Genomic DNA, 22881 nt, shown 5'->3' with positions numbered 1-22881 from the left:
TCAGATGCACAAGTGAAAAGCAACAATTATCAGGGCTGAAAGTCAAACATTGCTCATCTTGGGAATAAAAGACACACCAGAAAGACACACACACACACACACACACACACACACACACGTGTGTGTGTGTGTGTGTGCATGCACATGCGTGGAGAGAGAGAGAGACAGTGTGTGTGTGTCTGCAATTTAAGCACATCGTCCCCTAGTGATACCATTTCATTTGCACTGTACAAAAGGGCCCAGAAACTATTTCATTTGTTACCAATTTGTAGCTTCAGACATTGGATAATTGACATTGAACTAGTTAAGACTGGCAGACTAAAGTTATCCCTTCTTGTTAGTAAGTGAAACAAAGGAATATTTGTTAAGTTTGAAACTGTTCATAATTCTAGAAATAAATTCCCATTCAGGCTTTTTTTTTTTTTCTACTAATGGTGCACAAAGCATTTTTAAGCAGAATCCTTTTGAAATTTTTTTCCTTCATTCAATGTAAACTCTAGCAAGTCAATGTTAAGTGAAAATTTGAGGCAATTTAATTGTGATTGAGCTGACATTTACTGTTGCACTGGTGTGAAGGATTGCTCACTAAATTAAACTATTATACTATGTTAGTAGTAAAAACCATGTAAGAAGCGGTGTTTCCATCATCCTCTCAGGAAGTGTTTATTGAGCATCTAGTTTATGCACAGTTTTTTGTCAGGCATAGATTCTCTCTAAGGATGTTATCTTTTTAAATTTTGTTTTAGATACTAATGGGATTCTGTAGAGTAATTCTAATGAGTTCTGTCTAGTCTTTAAAATAAGTTTGTGTGATCTCTGATAACATTTATTTATGCTGTAATATATATTTAAAAAACATGCACCTATGCTTTTTAAAAAATATTCTGAAGTTCAATCATTTCTATAATTCAGACCAATATTTAGGCCTAACTTCTCTTTGTTGGTCTATTGAGCATCTTTAAATGTTTTTTTCTTCCTTTTAAGATACAGGCTTCGTATCTTCCTCTTTTTTTATTTAAACTTTTTTTTTTTAGTTTATTTATTTTGAGAGAGAGAGAGAGGGAGGGAGAGGGAGGGCAAGCGAGCAGAGGAGGGGAAGAGAGAGGGAGAGAGAGAATCCCAAGCAGACTCCACACTGTCTTTGCAGAGCCTGCTGCAGGGCTCGAACCCACGAACCCATAAGATCATGGTCAAAATCAAGAGTTGGACGGTTAATGGACAGAGCTAACCAGGGGCCCCAGATCTTCCTCTTTTTATATGCAAAATCTCAATGTAAGTATCTCACCCTCAGGGAAGTTTTCTTTGGCATCTCAGGTCAGGTTGGGTTTCCCTCTTTATGATCTCACAGCACCCTAGATTTCTTTATAGCACTTACCATAATGGAAATTACATAATTAAAGATGTTTGTTCAGTGCTGTCTCCCCCTCTATCCTAAAAGCTTCATAGGACAAAGACCATGTTTATTTTGCTCACTGACAGTGCCTGGCACATAGTAGGCACTTAATGGATATTTATGGAGGGAATAAGCTCATGAGCAAATGTGCAAAGACCCTAGTGGGCTTCAGTCCTCTGCCTCCTTCACATGAGATGTTCTTGTCTGAACATATTGAATAGGAGAATATTTCAAAATCCAGATTTAAGAATAGGTTAAGCCAAGTTGACTTTCTTTATTGACTTTAAATCTCCAACGTGTCCCATCCTGATGGCCTTTTTTTTTTTTTTCGCTTCTGATCTTTAATAGGCTTTTTCTTAATTCAAGGAAAAGTTAGTGACCATCCAAACAAGACAAAGTGACTGCCGTCTTTCTGCTATTTGATATATTCCTGTGCGGTAGGAATAATTGGGTGGGGAGAGAGACCACACTTCAATGGTCTCAACAGAGGTTATTCAGAAAATATCATGAGGGGGCCCCAAAAGCCAAACATCACTACGCCTCCTAACAAGAGTTGAGATTATACCTGAGACTGTGTAAGAAAGACTCACGAGTACATTTGCTCTCTCTGTGTGACCGTCAGCATGTTTCTTAACTTGCTTGTGCCTTAGTTTCCTCATCTCAAAAATGGGGAAAAACGTTAGGTCTTACTTAGTACAGTTTAGGTTGTAGTAAGTTGTAAAGATGAAAAGAGAGAATATATTAAAAGTGCTTAATTAACACAATGGAAAACCAGAGAGTTCATTTCAAAATTGCTTTGCTGAGGATGAAAACAGCAGTCCAAAAGTAATGAGGAGTCCAAAAGTAATGAAGTGTGAACAAATGAACTGAGTTTACAAATATTGCAGTTAACTTCTAAGCCAACTTTGGATTGATTTTAAAAGCAATGAGGAAAAAAAGGAAACACCTGTAACTCTTAATCACTATTTTTTATTATTCATTTTTTAAAATCCCATGAACATGCACGTGTATGAGAGCGTGCACACACATACATTTAACTACGTACCAACTCTTCTCTTTCTTTACTCCTTGGGGTTACTCTTCAAACCGCATCTTTCAGCCTCTATCTGGGAACTGGCCAACAAAAATGAGGTAGCTGATTCCCTAAGAATTTTCTTCATTGAATGTGTCAGACAACTTGATTAAGAAGCTTATAATTGGTACTCTGGGCATAAAATGAGTGAAGGAGTATGCCTCTTGTTTGTTTTTTTAAATTGTGCAGTTTGATTGTTTTGAGTATATTCACAGAGCTGTGCACCTGTCACCATAATCAGTTTTAAAACATCACCCACAAAAGGAACCTTGTACCCATCGTCGGTCACTCCCCATTTCCATCAAATCCCCTCAGTCTTCGGCAACCAGATATCTACTTGCTATCTTTATATTTTTACCTGCTCTGAACATTTCATATAAATGGAATCATACAATATATGGTTTATTATGACTGGCTTTTTTCAGTTAGCATAGTGTTTTTAAGGGTCATCCATGTTGTAGCAGGTATCAGTTCTTAATTTCTTTTTATTGCAGAACAATATTTCATTGTGTGGAATATTGTATTTATCTATTCATCAGTAGATGGACATTTGGATTGTTTCCATGTTTTTGTTAAAATGAGTAGTCCCTGTAAAACTTTTTGTGTGAATGTATATTCTCACATCTCTTAACGTCTATACCTAGGAGTGCATGTGGTCATACGGTTACGCTATGTTTACCCATTTTGAGTAACTGCTAGACTCCTTTCCAAAGGTGCTATGCCGTTTTACGTCCCTATAAGAAATGTGAGGCGAGTTCCAGTTTTCCCACATCCTCACCAACACTTGTCATTATCTGTTTATTTTGATTCTAGCCACACTGAATTTGAAGTGGTATCTCATTGTAGTTTTTATTTGCATTTCCCTAATGGCTAATGCTGTTAAGTATCTTTGCATATGCTCATTGACCATATGTAGTTCTTTCTTGGGGAAATGTCGATTTAGATTCTTTGCCATTTTTAATTGAATTGTCTGTTATTTTATTATTGAGTTGTAAGAGTTCTTTAGGTATTTCAGATACAAGTGTTTTTTTTAATCATATATGACGTGCAAACATTTTCGCCTACCTATGGGTTATATTTTCACTTCCTTGATTGTGTTCTTTGAAGAACAAATGTTTAAAATTTTTATGATTTCGAATTTATTTTTTGTTTTGTTTTGTCACATATGTTTTTGATGTCATATCTAAGAAGTGTTCACCTAATCCAAGGTCACAACGATTGAACCTGTATTTTATTCTAAGATTCCATTTGAGTCTTTTTCTTTTTTAGATAGTCTTAGTAGAGATCTAACTTTATTCATTTGCATGTAGAGATACTTGCCCCAGAACCATTTGTTATATAGATTGTTCTGTTTCCACTACATTATCTTAGTACATTTTCTTTCCTGATATGGAGATTAATTGTATTTACTTATTTATTTTATTTTAAATCTAGTATAGTTAACATACAGTGTTATATTAGTTTCAGGTGTACATCATAGTGACTCAACAATTCTATATATTACTCAGTGCTCATCGTAAGTGTACTCTTAATCTCCATCACCAATTTCACTCATGCCCCCACCCACCTCCCCTCTGGTCACCATCAGTTTATTCTCTATAGTTAAGAGTCTCTTTTTTGGGTTGTCTTTTTTCTTGGTTCATTTGTTTTGTTTCTTAAATTCCACGTATGAGTGAAATCATATAGTATGTGTCTGTTTCCGACTGACTTATTTCACTTATCATCATACGTTCTAGATTCATCCATGTTGTTGCAAATGCCAAGATTCATTCTTTTTTTATGGCTAAGTACTATTCCAGTGTGTGTGTGTGTGTGTGTGTGTGTGTGTGTGTGTACACATATATACCTTTTTTATCCATTTATCTACCAATGGACAGTTGGGCTGCTTCTATATATTGTCTATTATAAACAATGCTGAATAAACATAGGGGTTTTTGAATTAGTGCTTTTGTATTCTTTGCGTATACCCAGTAGTGGAATTACTGGATCATATGGTAGTTCTATTTTTAAATTTTTGAGGAACCTCCATACGGTCTTCCTCAGTGGCTGCACCAGTTTACATTTCTACCAACAGCACACTAATTTTTTTTTTTCCACATTCTCACCAACACCTGTTGTTTCTTGTGTTGTTTTTAGGTATGAAGTGGTATCTCATAGTTTTGATTTGCATTTCCCCGATGATGAGTGATGTTGAACATCTTTTCATGTGTCTTTTGACCATCCGTATGTCTTCTTTGGAAAAATATCTGTTCATGTCTTCTGCCCATTTTTAACTGGATTATTTGTTTTTGGGTGTTGAGTTGTTTGTTTTATGTATTTTAGATACTAACCTTACCAAATATGTTATTTGCAGATATTTTCTCCCATTCACTAAGTTGTCTTTTAGTTTTGTTATCTGTTTGTTTTGCTGTGCCAACGCTTTTTATTTTGTAGTCCCAATAGTTTATCTTTGCTATTGTTTCCCTTCCCTCAGGAGACATGTCTAGAAAGATGTTGCTATAGCCAATGTCAGAGAAATTACTGCCTGTGCTTTCTTCTAGGATTTTTATGGTTTCAGATCTCACATTGGGTCTTTAGTTCATTTTGAGTTTATTATTTTTGTGTTTGGTGTTAAAAACTGGTCAGTTTCATTCTTTTGCATGTAGCTTCAACACCATTTGTTGAAGAAATTATCTTTTTCCCATTGCATATTCTTGCCTGCTTTGTCAAAGATTAATTATCCATAGAATTGTGGGTTCATTTCTGAACTCTTTTCTGTTCTATTGATCTAGGCATCTGTTTTTGTGCCAGTACCATACTGTTTTGATTGCTACAACTTTGTAGAGTATCTTGAAATCTGGGACTGTGATATCTCCAGTTTTGTTGTTCTTTTTCAAGATTGCTTTGGCTATTTGAGGTCTTTTGTGGTTCCATGCAAATTTTAGGACTGTTTGTTCTAGTTCTGTGAAAAATGTTGTTATTTTGATAGAGATTCCATTAAATATGTAGGTTGTTTTGGGTAGTAGGGATATTTTCACAATGTTTGTTTTTCTAATTCATGACCATGGAATGTCTTTCCACTTGTTTGTGTCATTGTGAATACCTTTCATCAATGTTTTATATTTTACAGAGTATAGGCCTTTTAACTCCTTGGTTAAGTTTACTTCTAGGTATTTTATTATTTTTGGTGCAATTGCAAATGGGATTGTTTTCTTAATTTCTTTCTGCTGCTTGACTATTGGTATATACAAATGGAATAGATTTCTGTGTGTTGATTTTCTATCCTGTGACCTTATTGAATTCATTAATCAGTTCTAGTTGTTTTTTTATTTTTTTGGTGGACTCTTTAGTGTTTTCTATATATAGTATCATGCCATCTGCAAATAGTGAAAGTATTTCTTCTTACTTACCAATTTGGATGCCATTTATTTCTTTTTGTTGTCTGATTGCTGTGGCTATGACTTACAATACTATGTTGAATAAACTAATGAGAGTGGACATCTTTATCTTGTTCCTGACCTTAGGGGAAAGACTCTCAGTTTTTCACCACTGGATATGATGTTAGCTATGGGTTTTTCATATATGGCCTTTATTATGTGCAGGTATGTTCCCTCAAAACCTACTTTGTTCAGAATTTTTATCATGAATGGATGTTGTACTTTGTCAAATGCTTTTTCTGCATCTGTTGAAATGTTTTTTATCCTTTCTCTTGTTGATGTAATGTATCATGTTGATTTATTTGTGAATATTGAACAAACTTGCATCTCAGGAATAAATCCCACGTGATTGTGGTGAATGATTTTTTTAATGTATTGTTGGATTCAGTTTGCTAATATTTTGTTGAGGATTTTTACATCTATGTTCATCAGAGATATTGGCCTGTAGTTTCCTTTTTATGGAGTGTTGTTTCAGTGTTATGGAATGGTTTCAGTATCAGGGTAGTGCTGATAGGCCTCATAGAATGCATTCTGATGTGTTTATCCCTCTTCTATTTTTTGGACTAGTTTGAGAAAAATAGGTATGAGCTGTTCTTTAAATGTTTGACAGAATTCACTTGTGAAGCTGTCTGGTCCTGGACTTTTGTTTGTTGGGAGTTTTTTGATTAATGATTCAGTTTTTTGCTGGCAATAGGTCTGTTCAAATTTTCTATTTCTTCCTAATTTAGTTTTGGAAGTTTATATGTTGCTAGAAATTTCTTCTAGATTTTCCAGTTTGTTGGCACATACTTTTTCATAATATTCTCTTATAATCCTTTGTATTTCTGTGGTGTTGATTATTATTTCTCCTCTTTCATTTCTGATTTTGTTTGAGTCCTCTCTTTTTTTTCTTCTTTCTCTTTTTGAAGAATTTGGCCAGAGGCTTATCATTTTGTTGATCTTTTCAAAGAACCAGCTCTATTTCATTGATCTGTTCTAGTGGGGTTTTTGTTTGTTTGTTTATTCCATTTGAGACATATTCCTCTCTTTCCTCATTTTGTCTGACTCTCTCTGTTTCTGCGTGTTAGGGTAGTCAGCCACATGGCCTTATGAAAGAGAGGTCCTGTAGTGCCCTGTGGTATGGTGTCCCCTGCTCCCCAGAATCTGGCACTTCGGGGGTGTCTCCTATGTGTGATGCATGCATCTTGCTGTTGTGCCTGGGTCACTTTGCCTTTAGTCCAGTCATCTGCAGTGGCTCTCTTTGCCTGCAGGGGCAGGGTTTGGTCCCTGTACTGTTAGTTGACCAGTCTGAGGTCCCCTGGGGCTTCATTTGAGTAAGAGCAGACGTTTGACAGACATGCCATAACACTGAATGCAAGGTGCTTTTCTTATTTTGTCCCCTGAGAAGCTGTCATTTATGGACAGGACCTGCAGTCAGACCAGTTTCGTGTCCCCAGCCCACTGCTGGGACCGCAGTCTGACTGGTATTTGTGGTTATCTTTCCCTCTTCGTGGGGCAGGAGTCACTCTGGCATGAGGCTGCCCCTGTTGGAGCTCCTTGAACACTGCCAGGCTTGTGGTACCACTTTGGATGGGCTCTGGGCAAGAGTGTGTTGGAGGAGATGGGTCAACAGAAGCACGCAGGATGAGGGTGGATCACAGAATGTTAGGAAGGTTGAGTCGGTCCTCTGAGGGAGGAGACCTGGAGCTGAGGCCTGGCCAGATCGGACAGGTCCACAGGGGAATGTGAGGGTGTGGCTGTGGTTTAGCAAGTTAGGTAGGGAGTGTCATCAAGGGCCTCTTTGGGCTGGGGGGTTGGGGAAAAGAAATGGTGCTGACAAGGTCCTTTGTTCCTAGAGAAGTCTCTTAAAGATCCCTGCCCCTCTAGCACGTGTTTGAGATTAGTAAACAAATCTCCCTCCTGTATGCTCCAGGCATTTTTCTGAGTGCTGCTTCTATGTTGTATTTCCCAGTAGCTGTTTGTTGTGCTGTCTCTTTAAGTGTGGGGACTCAATTTTCCCTGCCCCTCTTGGCTGTCCCAGAGCCAATTAGCAGGTTTTAAGTTTGTTGGTTGTAAGAACTCATGAAATTCAGCTTCTCTGGTTTTCAAAGCCAAATGTTATGGGGATTTGTCTTTCCTGTGTGGCCTCCCCAGTATATGAAGCTATTTCTCTTCCTCTCTCCTTGCCTGAGGTGTCCCTCCCTGCCCTGGACAGTCCCACAGGTGGAGGTGCTAGTCTCTACCCTTCCTGCCCTCCTCGTTGCTGCCTCTTTTCTACATTGAGCTGTGGAGGGTGTGCTTGATGGTCTTCAGGTATTTTTCTGGATTATTTACACTAATGTGAGTGTCATGTGAGAAGGTGAGGTTAGGATCCTCCTACTCTGCCAGAAGCCCCCTGTCTTGGCACTTTTGCTGCCAATCAGTTGGTCATTAATGTAAGGGTTTATTTCTGGACTCTCAATTCTGTTCCATAGCACTGTAAATCTATCCTAATGCTAGCGAGTTTCAAGGTCAATTTGTTAATTTCTGGGGTTTTTTTAAATGTATTCTTTTTTTTTGTTTATTTAGTTTTGAGAGAGAGAGAGAGAGAGACAGACAGACAGACAGACCGTGAGCAGGAGGAGAGGAAGAGAGAGAGGGAGACACAGAATCCCAAGCAGGCTCTAGGCTCTGAGCTGTCAGTACAGAGCCCTACATGGGGCTCGAACCCATGAACTGTGAGATCATGACCTGAGCTGAAGTTGATGCTTAACCAACTGAGCCACCCAGGTGCTCCTCAACTTGTTAATTTCTTAAAAAAAAAAAAAAAGAAAAAAAAAGGAAAAGAAAAGAAAAGGAAAAAAGAAAAGAAAAAAGAAAGAAAACAAACCAGCTGGTATGTATTATTTAAATCTTTAGGTAATTTGGGGGAGTATTGGCATCTTAACAATATTTAGTCTTCTGATCTATGAACAATGTATATCTTTCTATGTCTTTAATTTATTTCAGCAGTATTTTGTAGTTTTTAGAGTACATGTCTTACACTTATTTGTTAAACTAATTCCTAATTATTTCATTCTTTTTGATGCTACTGTGGCTGGAATTACTTTTTTAATTTCATTGTTGGGTTGTTTAATTGTAGTATATATAGATAATTGATTTTTTTTTTTTTTTGATATATTGATCTTGCACCCTGGGGCCTTGCTGAATTCATTAAACTCATTAGCTCTAATGTTTCTTTGTGGATCCCTTCGGGTTATCTGTATATAAGAATATGTCATTTACAAATAGATATAGTTTTACTTCTTCTTTTCCAACCTTAATGTCTTTTATTTCTTTTTCTTGCTAATTACTCTGGCTAGAATCTCCAATAAAATGTTGAGTTGAAGTGGCAAGAGCATATGTCCTTATCTTGCTTCTGAACTTAGAGGGAAAGCATCCAGTCTTTCACCATGAATTTTTATGTTAGTTGTGTTTATGTTTTTTATAGATGCCCTTTATCAAGTAGAAGTCTTCTCTTCCTAATTTGTTTAGTATTTTAATTATGAAAGGGTCATTGGATTTTGTCAAACCTTTTCTCTTCTTTTTAGTCTATTGAGATGATCATGTGATTTTTTTTTTCTTTAATCTATTGAAATAGGGTATTTTATTGATTGATTATTGGATGTTAAACCAACCTTGTATTCCTGGGATAAATCTCAATTGGACATGTTGCATAATCCCTTTTATACTTTGCTAGATTCAATTTGCTAGCTTATTGTTGAGAACTTTTACATATATATTCATAAAAGATATAATTTTGTAGTTTCTTAATGATGGTTGGTGTTCAGGGTAATACTACCCTCATAGAACGATTTGGGAAGTGTTCCCTTCTCCCATAATTTTTGAAAAAATTTGTGAAGAATTGGTATTAAGTCATTTTTAAATGTTCAGTAGAATTCATCAGTGAAGCAATTGGAACTTGGGCTTTTATTTAATGGGAGGTTTTTAAAAAAAGTATTAGTACTATTAATTCAATCTTTATACCTGTAGGTGTATTTGGGTTGCCTCTTTCCTCATCTGTCAGTTTTGGTAGTTTTCTTCAAGGAATTTTTTGTTTATTCTAAGTTATCTATTTTTTGAAATATATTTTTAATTTTGGAAATGCCTTGGAAATCTTTATAATTCTCCATTATAACCCTTTTTGTTTTTGTAAGGTCAATAGCAATGTCCCCTCACCCCACCCCCCACCCCTGCCTTTCATTCCTGAATTTTGTATTTTGAGTCTTCTCTGTTCTTGTTCTTGGTCACTCTAGCTAAAGGTTTGCCCATTTTGTTGATCTTTTCAAAAAACCAGCTTTTGTTTTGTTTTCCTTATTTTATTAATTTACACTATTATCTCTATTGTTTCCTTCCATATGGTTTTAGGTTTAGGTTTTAGGTCTTCTTTTCCAGCTCTTTAAGGTAGCAAGTTTAGGTTTGATCTGAAATTTTTCTTTTTCTTTTTTATTTATTTTTTTTTTAATGTATTTATTTATTTTGAGAGAGAGAGAAAATGCGAGCTTGAGAGAGAGTGGGGGAGGGGCAGAAAGAGAGGGAGAGAATCCCAAGCAGGCTGTCAGCTCAGTGTCTGTCTCAGGGCTTGATCTCACAAACCATGAGATCGTGACCTGAGCCAAAATCAAGAGCTGGATACTTAACTGACTGAGCTACCTAGGTGCCCCTGAAATTTTTCTTAAAGCACTTTTTAGCTGCATCCCACACATTTAGTCTGTTATACATTTGTTCTCATTTATCTCAACGTACTTCTAATCTCCTCTGCGATTTTCCACTTACATAAGGAACTCCAAAATTCCCTTCTATTTTTTTTTTCTAATTTCATTCCTCTTTGGTGAGAGAACATATTTTGCATGATTTTAATATTTGTAAATTTATTGAATGTTGTATGGCCTATCCCAAAGAATGTTCTTTGTGTTGTAGAGAAGATTGTGTAATCTGTTGCTGAGTGTTATGTAGGTGTTTCTCTTTTTTTTTTAATGTTTATTTATTTATTTTGAGAGATAAACAGATAGAGAGCAAGCAGGGGAGGGGCAGAGAGAGAGACAGAGAGACAGAGAATCCCAGCAGGCTGCAGGATGTCAGTGCAGAGCTCAATGCAGGGCTCAAACTCACAAACTGTGACATCATGTCCTGAGCTGAAAGCAAGAGTCTGATGCCTAACCGAATGAGCCACCCAGGCACCCCAATTTCTCTGTCAGTCTCCAGCAGTGAACTGTGTGTCAGACCCAGCACCAGGCTCTCATGTGTCTCTTTTTATAAGGGCACTAATCCCATCATGAGGATTCTACCCTCATAACCTAATAGCCTCCCAAAGACGCCACCCCCAAATATCACATTGGGCATTAGGGTTTCAACATACAAATTGGGGGGGAGGGGGGCTGGGGTAGATACAAACATGCAGTCGATTACAATTACCATCCTAAATCAAGGCTGTATCTTGAAAACTACTCCCTGATATGATCCCAAAATTTCATTCTGCCTTTTATCCCTATCAGAACGCCTCCTTCCCAGTCAACCAGAGAATGCATTTACGTATGTGGTAGGTTCATCTGGGAATCAAGAGTACCCCAAAAAAAGAGACATAGAGCAAAAGAATTCTTTGTCTTGTGCAAGAAGTCAGAAGAAAAGAAAAATTAGTGTTAAGATCTTTGGGAAATACCTGTTTTTCCCAAGGGATTAAGTCACCAACCTCATACAAACACTTCTTTGTATTTCATTCCCAAATCCTCCTCCCTGAGATGTGGAAGCTCATTCAGCCAGATCAATTCTTTTGTGGAGGTAGAGAGAATCGAGTGTCCCACAAAGACTTTCGGCAGAAGCTTCACTGTGTGATCTGGCTCACTCCTCCAGATGCCGCTGCAACATCATTAGTTTCCACAGCACATGTAGCTCCTGACCATCTTCTTTCCTTTACCCTTACTGATCAGCATTGTTCCTCTGCTTGTTTTTGTGGGTTTTTTGTTTTCGTTTTTTTGGGGGGCTTTTTTGGTTTTGTTTTTGTTTTTTAACTGTGAAGATGTATCCTTCTAATCCATGCTGTTCTGTGAGTGTTGTGATTCCTAAAGTCTGTGCTCTGAGTTGCTCGAGTTCACCTGATAAGAATGGCATGAAATTTGTCGGAGCATATAAGAAAAACCAGCCTGAATGAACATTCAGTGTTGTTTCTCATGGCTTGATCTGCAGAGACATTCTATCAGAAGCCCCTTGGGTGCATATTTAAAAATCAGATCTTGGGGGCGCCTGGGTGGCTCAGTCAGTTAAGCGTCCGACTTCGGCTCAGGTCACGATCTCGTGGTATGTGAGTTCGAGCCCCGCGTCAGGCTCTGTGCTGACTGCTCAGAGCCTGGAACCTGTTTCAGATTCTGTGTCTCCCTCTCTCTCTGACCCTCCCCCGTTCATGCTCTGTCTCTCTCTGTCTCAAAAATAAATAAACATTAAAAAAAAATTTTAAATAAAAATCAGATTTTGGGGGCACCTGGGTGGCTCAGTCTAAGCGTCCGACTCCGGCTCAGGTCATGATCTCACATTCCATGGGTTCAAGCCCCACATGGGGCTCTGTGCTGACAGCTCAGAGTCTGGAGCCTCCTTCAGATTCTGTCTGTCTGTCTCTCTCTCTCTAGGCCCCTCCCCCACTCACTCTGTTTCTCTCTCTCTCTCAAGAATAAATAAACATTAAAAAAATTAAAAATCAGATTTTGGCACAGTAGCTTTGGGTTGCATGCCACCCACGAATCTGCATTTCAACAACCCACATAATTCCAAGGTATTGAAATTTTATTTTTTTTAAGTTTATTTGATGTATTTTGAGAGAAAGAGAGAGAGCATGCTTCCACAAGTGAGGAAGGAGCAGACAGAGAGAGAATCCCAAGCAGGCTCCACACTCAGTGCAGAGCCTCACACGGGGCTCTATCCTACAAACTGTGACATCATGTCCCGAGCTGAAATCAAGAGTCAGATGTTAACCGACTGAGCCACCCAAATGCCCCAAAGGTATTGAAATTTTAGACCCACAGATTTAGGGGCTTGTTGAATGGGTACTCCGTTGTAAGTAACAATTCAGCCCTTATCATTAGCCCCTGGTTAGTTTTCTCCTAGCACCTTAAAAAATTTGGTAGAACATAAGCATGAAAGAGTTCCTGAAATTGGCCTCTCGTATTAATGCAGTTATCTTTGGGAGTAAATATTATTTATTGGTCATAGACAGTATTCCCAAAACTTTCTTGCCGAGCAGTTCTTTGTAGGCAGTAGAGTGTATATAACGCCAGGTGTTTACACAGGCAGAGAGACGGAGGGTGAGACCATTGTTTGAGTGAGATTTGATTGCGAATCCATCTCGCTGCTTCCTCAGCCTTGACTCCTGGGAGCATTTGAGGTTTTGCTTTGTGATAAGAACCACGCATGCTGTGTGTATTTATATATCAACCTTCAAGTGGAAGCATCAGACATCAGAAGTTACGCGTGACCTGTTTTCGTGAGATTTAGGAAGAGGTAGAGAACAATCAGCTAAAAGAAGAGGAAGGAGGGCTTCTCAAGTGCAGGGTCACGTAGAGTTCTCGTCTGAGTCCTAGTAGTTTCAGAGTGAAGCCACAGAGGTTAATAAAAAGGAGTTTAAATCTTCTGCCTGAAATTATAGTCTTCTTCCCCAGTACTCCCCGTAAGAAACTTGGCTGCAAAAGTAGCCTCACGTTTGCTTCTGCTGTGTGAACCAGCTTCCTCCTAAAGACTTAAAGGCCCTGTTCCTGGGTGGTTTCCATGATCTGTGGGACCCTGACCAAGTGCTGATCCCCAGTGGACTCCCAGCAAGTTTGGATTCAAAGCACCTCCCCTAACAAGATGGTCCCCAGGGATGTCTGGGTTTCTCTCATTACTCGCTCTGGAAAGCCTTGGCGTGCAGCCCTGACATCATCTTCAACATTTAGAAAAGAACCTGAACACAGTCTGTCTCTGTCACGCCGACCCTCCTCAGTTCCATGTAGCAGCCTAATTAAATATCGCAGAGAAGGAAGTGTGCTTCCCTCAGTGATCTGTGAGCTTACTGAACAGGGGGATCTTTCTTATTCACTTTCATAATTTTCATCTTCCCCCTACTACCTGCCTTCGTCACCCCCACCCCCTCCAATGCACACCATACCGCAGGACTCGCAGTACATACGTGCTTCTTAGAATTACATGGAGTTGACTTGAACCCGATTGGTCCTAATTAGTCTGAAGTCAGATGGATCCACAGAGGATATGTGAACTCATGTTTTTTGTTATGTGTACTGTAAGAGAATGAGAACATGCCACATCCGTGTTGTATGAGGGCAAAATAATCTATCACTTGCTTACTGCTTTCTAAAGCATCCTAAACTGTGGCCGAGGGGAGAAAGATACTGTGATTATTTTTGAACTATAACATTTTGAGTGTTACAGAATTAGTATTGCCTGCTTTTAAATATTACAGCTTTTTAGTGTGTGGAACAGATATGTGTGAGGCTCTTACCATGTGCCCAGCGCTGTCCTAGATACCAAAACAAACAGGGATACATAGATGCACAAGTCACAGCCCCTGCTCCTAAATTGTTCACAAGCAAGACACGATCACAGTGCAGTCTAGTAAGTCTCTTGACAGAGCTGTGCACAGGTGCTGTGGGGGCATTTGGAGATAATAACTAAGCCCAACTGGGGTCAGAGAAAGCTTCATAAAGAAGCCCTTGAAAGTGATGACCGCTGGCTGGGTGTGGGCAGTATTTTGCTTGGTGAAGAACAACAGGGAGGGTGTTCTCTGTAGAGAGAGGAACATAAATGAGTGCACGCAGGTAGATGAGCCTGGCAGCCTTAGAAAACCATGTACGGATGGAACCTTGGATTTGAGGGAGGGAAAATTACCCGGATGAAAGTCTAGGAGAAGTTGTCCAAATCAGATCCTGAACGGTCTAGCATGCAGAGTCTAGGCCAAGCACACTGCCTCGATCCTGATGCCAGGAGGTACACATTGAAGGCTTAGAAACAGGTCTGCATTGTAGAAAGACCACCTGGGCAACAGGGAGAAGTGGAAGATGGAGAGATGTGAGGCCAACTAACCCGAGGCAGGCCTGTGGTGGTGATCCACATGAAAGATGATGTGGTCTGAACCAAAGTCTGACAATGGGGTAGAGAAAAGTGAACAGAGTCTAAAAATCTCTCTTTCTCTCTCTGTTTCTCTCCCCACTCTCACACGCCTACCTCTTGAGAGAGACAAATTGAGAGAGGAAATGCCACTGTCTGGCTTGGTGGGTGTTCTAGTTTTCTAGGGCTGCTGTAAAAAGTACCACAAACTGGATGATTTGAACAGAAATTTATTGTCTGGCAGTTCTTGAGGCTAAAAGTCTAAAAGTCTAAAATCAAGGAGTCAGGAGGATCATGAGGGAAAAAGCCTCTCTGCTTGGTGTGCAGTTGGCCAGCTTCCCTTTTCGTCCCTTCATGTGCTTGTTCCTCTACGTATATCTGTCTCTGTTTCCAAATTTCTTTTTTAAGAACATCAGTCTATGGGGCACCTGGGTGGTTTAGTCGGTTAAGCGTCTGACTTCAGCTCAGGTCATGATCTCACAGCTCATGGGTTTGAGCCCCGTGTCGGCTCTGTGCTGACAGCTCAGATCCTGGAGCCTGGTTGGGATTCTGTGCCTCCCTCTCTCTCTGCCCCTCCCCTGTTCTTGTGCTCAATTTCTCTCTCTCTTTTTCTCTCTCTGTCTCAAAAATGAATAAACATTTTAAAATTTTTAAAAAAAGAACATCAATCTTATTGGATGAAGGCCTACCCTACCGACCTCATTTTAACTTGATAACCTCTGCAAAGACCCTCCGTCTCAATAAGATCACATTTTGAGGTACTAGGTGTCAGAACTCCCAACATAGTTGTTTAGGTGGATATAGTTCAGCCCATAACAGTGGATGTGGGGCCATGCACTGAGAACGCAGGAGAAGGAGATTTGATAGATGAAAATCAGTTTCATGCTATGCTGCCCATGCCACATTTTGCTTAAATATATTATAGTATCATAGTCACATAAGCTGCTTGCTTTTATGACTTTTACTTTATGCCTTTGCAGCACCTTCGTTTCTGTGTTTATCTGGCTTTATTGGCTTAGTCTTATTACAGTGCCTGAGGGGGTGGTGCTGTGGAGAAACCATGGGCTGTCCAGCTTACATATGGGCTGTCACATTCTATGGCATCGGAGACATTCTTCTTGGATGACATTAATCCATGTTTCAAGTCCCACCACCACCACCTCCCCCCCCCCAGGATAGTGACTGTCATTGCTGAGAATGACACCTGAGGCCAGCAAAACCAGCTTCTAGAAGCTCTCCACAATCGTATTGTCAGCTGGAGCCCCCAACAAAATGTAGCCCAAGAGCCCTGAGAGCAAAGATGTTGCTGTCAAATTTAGCAGCTAAATATACTCAGACACCACATTGATTCTTTAGTTTCCCCAGTTGTCATTGGCTATGGTCATTTGATGCTCTTTGGGGCCAGGTAGGGTGGGTAGATTGTCAGCCCCTAAGTCAGTAAACCAAGTATCTGTCCTTCACCTGTTTTTGGTGTTTTGTTTTGTTTTGTTTTGTTTTGTTTTGTTTTGTTTTGTTTTGTTTTGCTTTGTGGTAAAGCCAGATACTCAGTATTGCCCAAACCTGGAGACATACTTAGCTTCACCCCAGGCCTGAGATTCCTCTCCTCTCTCACTTTGAAACATTGGGTCCTGCTGAAGGCAGAGATGAATTGTGACCCAAAGAGAAGAATCACATCGGGTAGAGGGACTGCCTGGCTTTAATTAAAGCCCTGAAATTGATGAACACTGAGCGACTTGCCAAATTACCTGACAAAATGATTTCCACAGGAAACTCGTTGTTTTCAGAAAAATGCAAGAAAGTAGTCAGAGCTTTGAAGCGAACCAAACAAATGACATCCTAATGGAGGATTAGCTGGAAGATGCCTGAGGTTTGGAAAACGACCAAGTATTACTCTGGAAAACTCCTTTTATTCTAGCTCCTGGAGCAGCCCCAAGGCCTGAATTGAACTTATCTATGGTAGTTTTTCTCCACAACTGAAAAAAAGTGCTGGAGTTGAATTTGCCTAAATTATTGTTATTGAGAATTAATTTTAAAGAAAGAAAATTGAGATTGTAGTTTCAAAAGTTGGGATTGAACTTGGTAGCCTGATGTGATCGGGGAATTAAAAACAAAAACAAAACAAAACAAATCCTGGGGCTTTTTGGGTTAGAGAGGTGCCAAAACAGAATGTGTGTATATCAGTTTTCTGGTTAAGCAGAAAGATTTTTTAGATCAAGGGAAAGGGAGTTTGTCGTATATCCCAGTTTTTTTGTTCTTCCAAAAAAGAACCTTGTGTTTTCCTTAATGAGTTCATTTGCCAAATGACTCCATGGCTTCTTTTTCCAATACTTGCTTCGATTCTTTATTGGGCTGATTATTACATCCCATAAGACACTAAAGTTTCTCGTACATGGCACCTTCAGAATGAATGGGAAGTCGTTCAGGAACTTGGTCCTGATGGAGACGACCTGGAATGATGGTGAAGAGGTTTGGATTTTTCTCCCCAGCGCAACAAAGCATTAAGGAGCGTGTGGAGGAAATGAGATTGTGGTCACGGGACTGGCATAGCAGGTCTCCTCCACTCCGTTGGCTCTGCCACCTGTTAAGGTTGCTTATTTTATTTCTCCTGGTCTATGTGCATGGTACGTGTTCTGATATGGAGGGTGCCCCATCAGTAACGCTCTCCATGCCAGTAAGAGTTACTTGATGCAACTACACTTTTAATTCGTCCGGTGACATATACTTAAGAAGAAAATGAGTAAATTTTACTAATGAAGCTGCTGCATTGCTGAGATTGGCATGGACCTCCTCACCCTGTGAATTTTAATCAGTCTGTAAATCCCCATTTATTAGTGATAGGTAATCTACGGATGTCTTACTTTTTAATGGCCCTCCGAGAAAATTGAATGTTGTTGAATCATTGGGGTCTTCTTTGATATGCATGTAACTCATGTTCCCATTAATCACTGCTCGTCACAGATTAATGAGAGAGACCTCTTTATACAAAGATTGGTAAGGAAGACACACACAGTGATTTCAGTGGCCCTCAAACAGCAAAAAAAGTCAGTGGCTTGAGTCCGAGGGGAAGGTTCTGTTGCATCCAAAAGATAAATACAACCTGAGAAGTACAACTTTGAGATGGGCTGGGGAGGGGTGGGAAGAGGGAGGTGCCTCCTCTACAAGTGTCACTATATGGCAGTTAACAGCAGGGAATCCTTTAGGAAACTGTTCCCTGGGATTTAAAACTTTTATCATGTACAGGCATCTGGGTGGCTCAGTTGGTTGAGCATCCAACTTTGGCTCAGGTCATGATCTCCCGGTTCATGAGTTCAAACCCCATGTTGGGCTCTGTGCTGACACTCCAGAGCCTGGGACCCGCTTCAGATTCTGTGTCTCCCTCTCTCTCTGCCCCTGTCCCATTCACACTCTGTCTCTCTCTCTCTCAAAATTGAATAAATGTTACAAAAATTTTTTTTAAACTTTGATCATGTAAAATGGCCCTTAAATCTTGAGGAATTTATAGCTGAAAGATGTGAAAAGAGGGGTAAGGAAGAAGGGATAGAGAGCCCACTTACGAAAATAATTTGTCAACAATAAATAACAAAGATTATAGGTCACAGAGGGTGTGGAGTGGGAAGAAGCTGTGGTTTGAGAGCCAGACCAGCATGTGATTCAATTCTCATTTCTGTGGGTGGAATTTACTCTCTTTGGACTTTGGTTTTCCCAGCAATAAAATGACTTACCTGGACAGGTTTTCTTGAAGTCTTCCCTTCCTCTAACAGTCAGTGCTGATAATGTAGAGAACAAAATGCACATGGCATTGATAAATAGGGTGACAGCATTATGAGGATGAGTTGACATTAATCATGAAAGGATTATGGGAAGAGGTCCGGTATGAACATCTTCATAAGTGGACAGGCCTGTGCAGGAGGATGACAGAGCCCAGTGAAGAGAGCGAGGGCTTTGGAGTCAGAGAATGGGTCTGAATCAATACTTGCACCTACTGTGTGTCCTGGGGAGTGTTTTTTGCATAGTCACCATTTCTTCATTTGACCCACAGGACAAATACAGCCTCCTTATTTCGTTGTTGACCAGGATAGCTCAGATATTGGATGTCCGGGGCACAGCACGGTGTCTGCACATAGTGGGCCATCAGCAGTGGGGCTTTAACTTCTGAGTAATGCATATGTGCCCTGTGTCATTGTCACATTTAGCAAATATTTCCTAAAATTGTTGTTGTTTCTTTTTGAGAGAGAGCTCGCGAGCAGAGGGGCAAAGGGGCAGAGGAAGAGAAGAAGAATCCCAAGCAGACTCCCTGCTCAGCTCAGAGCCCGACACGGGGCTCAATCTCACCACCCTGGGATCATGACAGAGCCGAAAACCCAGAGTTGGATGCTCAACTGACTGAACCACTCAGGCGCCCCTAAAATCGTTGTTTAAATAACTCTTAGAATGTAAATTTTATCACACGTTCACTAGGGAGCTTACTATTTCAAAGGAATCTAGCTCGATTCTCTTCATAAGGGGATTTTTATAATGCTAATTACCTATTCATAATTTTATCTGGCTTATTAAGTTTGGCTTCTGTTCTTTGGCATTTTTTTAAGTGGAGCGAGCCTGAAAGCTCACTAATATCTTGCTTCATTCACATTTGCCCTCTATTGTGAGCAGCTGTGATGATATGTGATGACTGACTTCAAGAAAAATGCCTTTGCCCTCCTCTCTTGAAACATTAAACTGGGGGAAGCTTTTCTTCCAGCGATTATTCTCACAGGTTGAATGTTCTTTAAATTGCAATTGACAGAGTGCTTAGCGAAATGCTATATTTAGGAACTATTGTGTACCTATGTCTATTATCTGTGTTTCCATTTCTTTTCCACAAGGCGGGTGTTTCCATGGAAAAAGTGCATTTGTTGCTTAGGAGATTGTCCACTCTTGTCTTCTTGCTTATCTTTCCCATTTAATCCCAGACAGGTTTGTAATATCATTCACAGTTGCTGTGGAGACTATTATGATGTCATGTGTGTGGAGCTATCATTTAAGGTGGTGACTTTGCAGCCAGATCTTCCAAAACAAGAAGGGTGAATGCACGTGCGTGTGTACACACACATACACACACACACACTGCTCTCCGGAAGTCTTCCTTGAAATGATAGTACTGTAGACTTTTTGAAGGGAAAAGTGCATCAGATTTTCTTTTCATACTGTTGTCGAACTTCTATTCTGTTCTCAGACAGCTTGGCTTCTCAATCATTCAGGATTAAAATAGTGACAAGAGAAAGGATGTACAACTTTTCTAACATAAGATACTTCTAAAACTGCAGCACTCTATAGCAGACCCAATTAATTTGTAGCATGCACCCAGATCTTTCCCTACAAGCTGGTCATTCTTTATTAATCAGTTTAACTGGAAATGAATCAAGATGTGGATTCAGTGAGAGAATTCAATTACTCATAACTGTGCTAGAAATTTCATTCTCCTAAAGGGAAAATGAAAGGAGAAAAAAGACTAACATTTTATTGAGTTCTTACTATGTGACAAGTAGTTAACATGCCCAAGATCTTCTGCCTTTTCTCTCCTGACACCATGACCTCCCCTTTAGCTCCCGCCTGACACCAGCCTATAAATAAGCTTGAGTGTCTCCCATGCTGATCCCTGCTTTCCACTCCCATCTAAATCAGATTCCTGCCCCATCTCGCTCCTTCTGTTTGTTGCCATGTGTCTTGAGACAATAGTCTGTTCCCAACCAACCTTTACATCAGAGTCACGAGGGGAGCCTGAGAAAGTATGGATTCCTAGGCTCCCCTTCAGAGGTTTTTGATTCAGAAGATTCAGAGTGTGGCTAAGATATCTGGTTTCTTTTTTAGCAAGCACCCTGGGTAATTCTGCTGGGCTTGCAAGTATTGGAACGCTAATCTTTACTCATTCTCTCTTATTTCCTCTCTTCCTATTCACTCATCAGCCCTCCTCAGTCTGGCTTCCATCACTCTCCTGTCAGTGACAGTGTTTTTGCCAGGGTCACCATGGTCCTTCCCAGCTGCTGAGTACAATGGCATGTTGGCCCGCTGTAGAGCATTGGACATGGTGGACCACTCCCACTTTGGAACTCTCTCCCCATTTGGTGCTTGTGACACTGTTCTTGCCCAATCATCTCTCCAGCCTCTTTGTTGTCAGTTCCTTCTTGGTATCCTTTGTGGATTCTAATTCTTCATCCTATCTTTAAATGTTGGGTTTCCCCCCGCCACCCCAGGATATTATGCTCAGCCTTCTAATCTTATTTCCCTACAGATGCTGAGCAGTTTCATCTATTCTTATGGCTCAACTACCAGATACGTTGACCCACATGTACCTACAACCCCACCATCTCTTGCCTAAACTTCATAGATACCTTTGTGTTCTAGACACATGTGTTCCAATGCCCTGTAAGCTCCTCACATTCAGCTTGTTCAAACCTGAGCTTATTGTCTTCCTCACTAAACCTTCCACGGCATGTTTTCTCCCAGGAGAGATCCCACTGTCAGTCAAGCCAAAAACTTGAACTCACCCTGCTATAATTTTTCTGACCCCCAACATTAAATATTACCAAATTCTCCCAGTTTTTCTCCAAATATATGTATATGTATGTATGTACACACACACACACACACACACACACACACACACACACACACACAGTGGTTTCCTCCAGACTTCTGCACTTTATTACCCCTTGCGAGAGTCTTCCTCCAGGTTCTCCCAGATATCTAGTAGGAATTTATGTTCTCGGTACCCTTGTTAGATGGTTAGCTCCATGAAGTTAGAAATATGGTTTCTTCATGCTCTATTCTCAGCATCTAGCTGAATGCCTGGCAGGTGATCAATAGAGTTAGATAAATGAAAGCATGAGCCTTCCAGCACACAGCCTCTTTGGAAATTCTTACTTACAGATCAAACCTATAAAGCAATGAGCTTGAGGGCTAGAGTGTTTAAACCCCAAATTGCCAGCAACCATGTTGGTATTGGTATTAAGTTGAGAATTTTGCAATTTATTTCCCTCCTTCGGGTCCTCAGCACCAAACTAGGTCAGCTGGAAACTTTTCCTCACACTGAAAGAGCCAGCTATTTTGTCTCGAAGTGACAAAGTTCACTTTAGAGAAAGTGTGGATTCATTGCCACGACTCTCATCTTTACAGTGAGTTGCTCAGATTTGTATATTCTCTCCTGATCTATTCAGATTAGCAGTGAATTACAGGCATGGTCAGTGTGGCTTGAGTCTTCTCTGTCACAAAGGGTCACTATGGCAGTCTTGTCAGTGAGCCTCTGATTTCCCCGTTGGATCTTTCACAAAGTAGGAATACTTCTGTAATAAAATATCATTAAAAATTAAAACCTGTCATTCTGTTTCCCCCCGGGTATATCACACACAGGCAGAAAGCAGAGCTCAGGACAGTGGGCACTTATCCAATCAGCTGATGACTTGGGAGCACTGAGAGCCTCCATTTTCTTTTTTGACATTATGGAAGCCACTCAGCTTCCCTCTGACTCTGTGACACCATTGGTAAAACCTGCTGAGTTTTCTGGCCCTTCCCTGGATATCTGCATTATGTATAAAAGCATTTGTAGTTACTTGGAGGAAATATGTCAACCTGAATAAGTAGTGATTAGTATAGCCATGGGTGATAGGTGTGACATTTGAAAGTCTGTGTTTACTGTTACTGTTTTTAGGATTCCATTTGCAGTGTTTTTCTGTGCTTCAGCCACTCCCTGTGAAAGATCATGGACATGGAACATGTGGGAAGACTTGTAGGCTAGTTTGCTGCATAGCCTGCCATGTAGTAAATATAACCATCCTAGCAAGACCTTGACTAGCCATGCTAATGAGGACTAGGCATGGTATGGATAATTTAAACCTACAGATAATGTAAAAATCTCAAGTCACTCGGTCTTATCTATCTTT

At 40.1% G+C, this 22881-nt stretch overlaps 1 protein-coding gene across 1 annotated transcript in view; it reads left to right on the top strand.

Annotated features, from left to right (window-relative positions):
* LOC122231475 (protocadherin Fat 3-like) overlaps positions 1–22881 on the top strand; it is a 266472-nt gene that overhangs the window by 83502 nt on the left and 160089 nt on the right. The window lies entirely within an intron of this gene.

Source organism: Panthera tigris, chromosome D1 (assembly GCF_018350195.1).
Source record: "Panthera tigris isolate Pti1 chromosome D1, P.tigris_Pti1_mat1.1, whole genome shotgun sequence".
In the NCBI taxonomy this organism is placed as follows: domain Eukaryota; kingdom Metazoa; phylum Chordata; class Mammalia; order Carnivora; family Felidae; genus Panthera; species Panthera tigris.
Note: the sequence above shows the minus strand (reverse complement) of the source record. Positions and strands in the feature narration are given on the sequence as shown.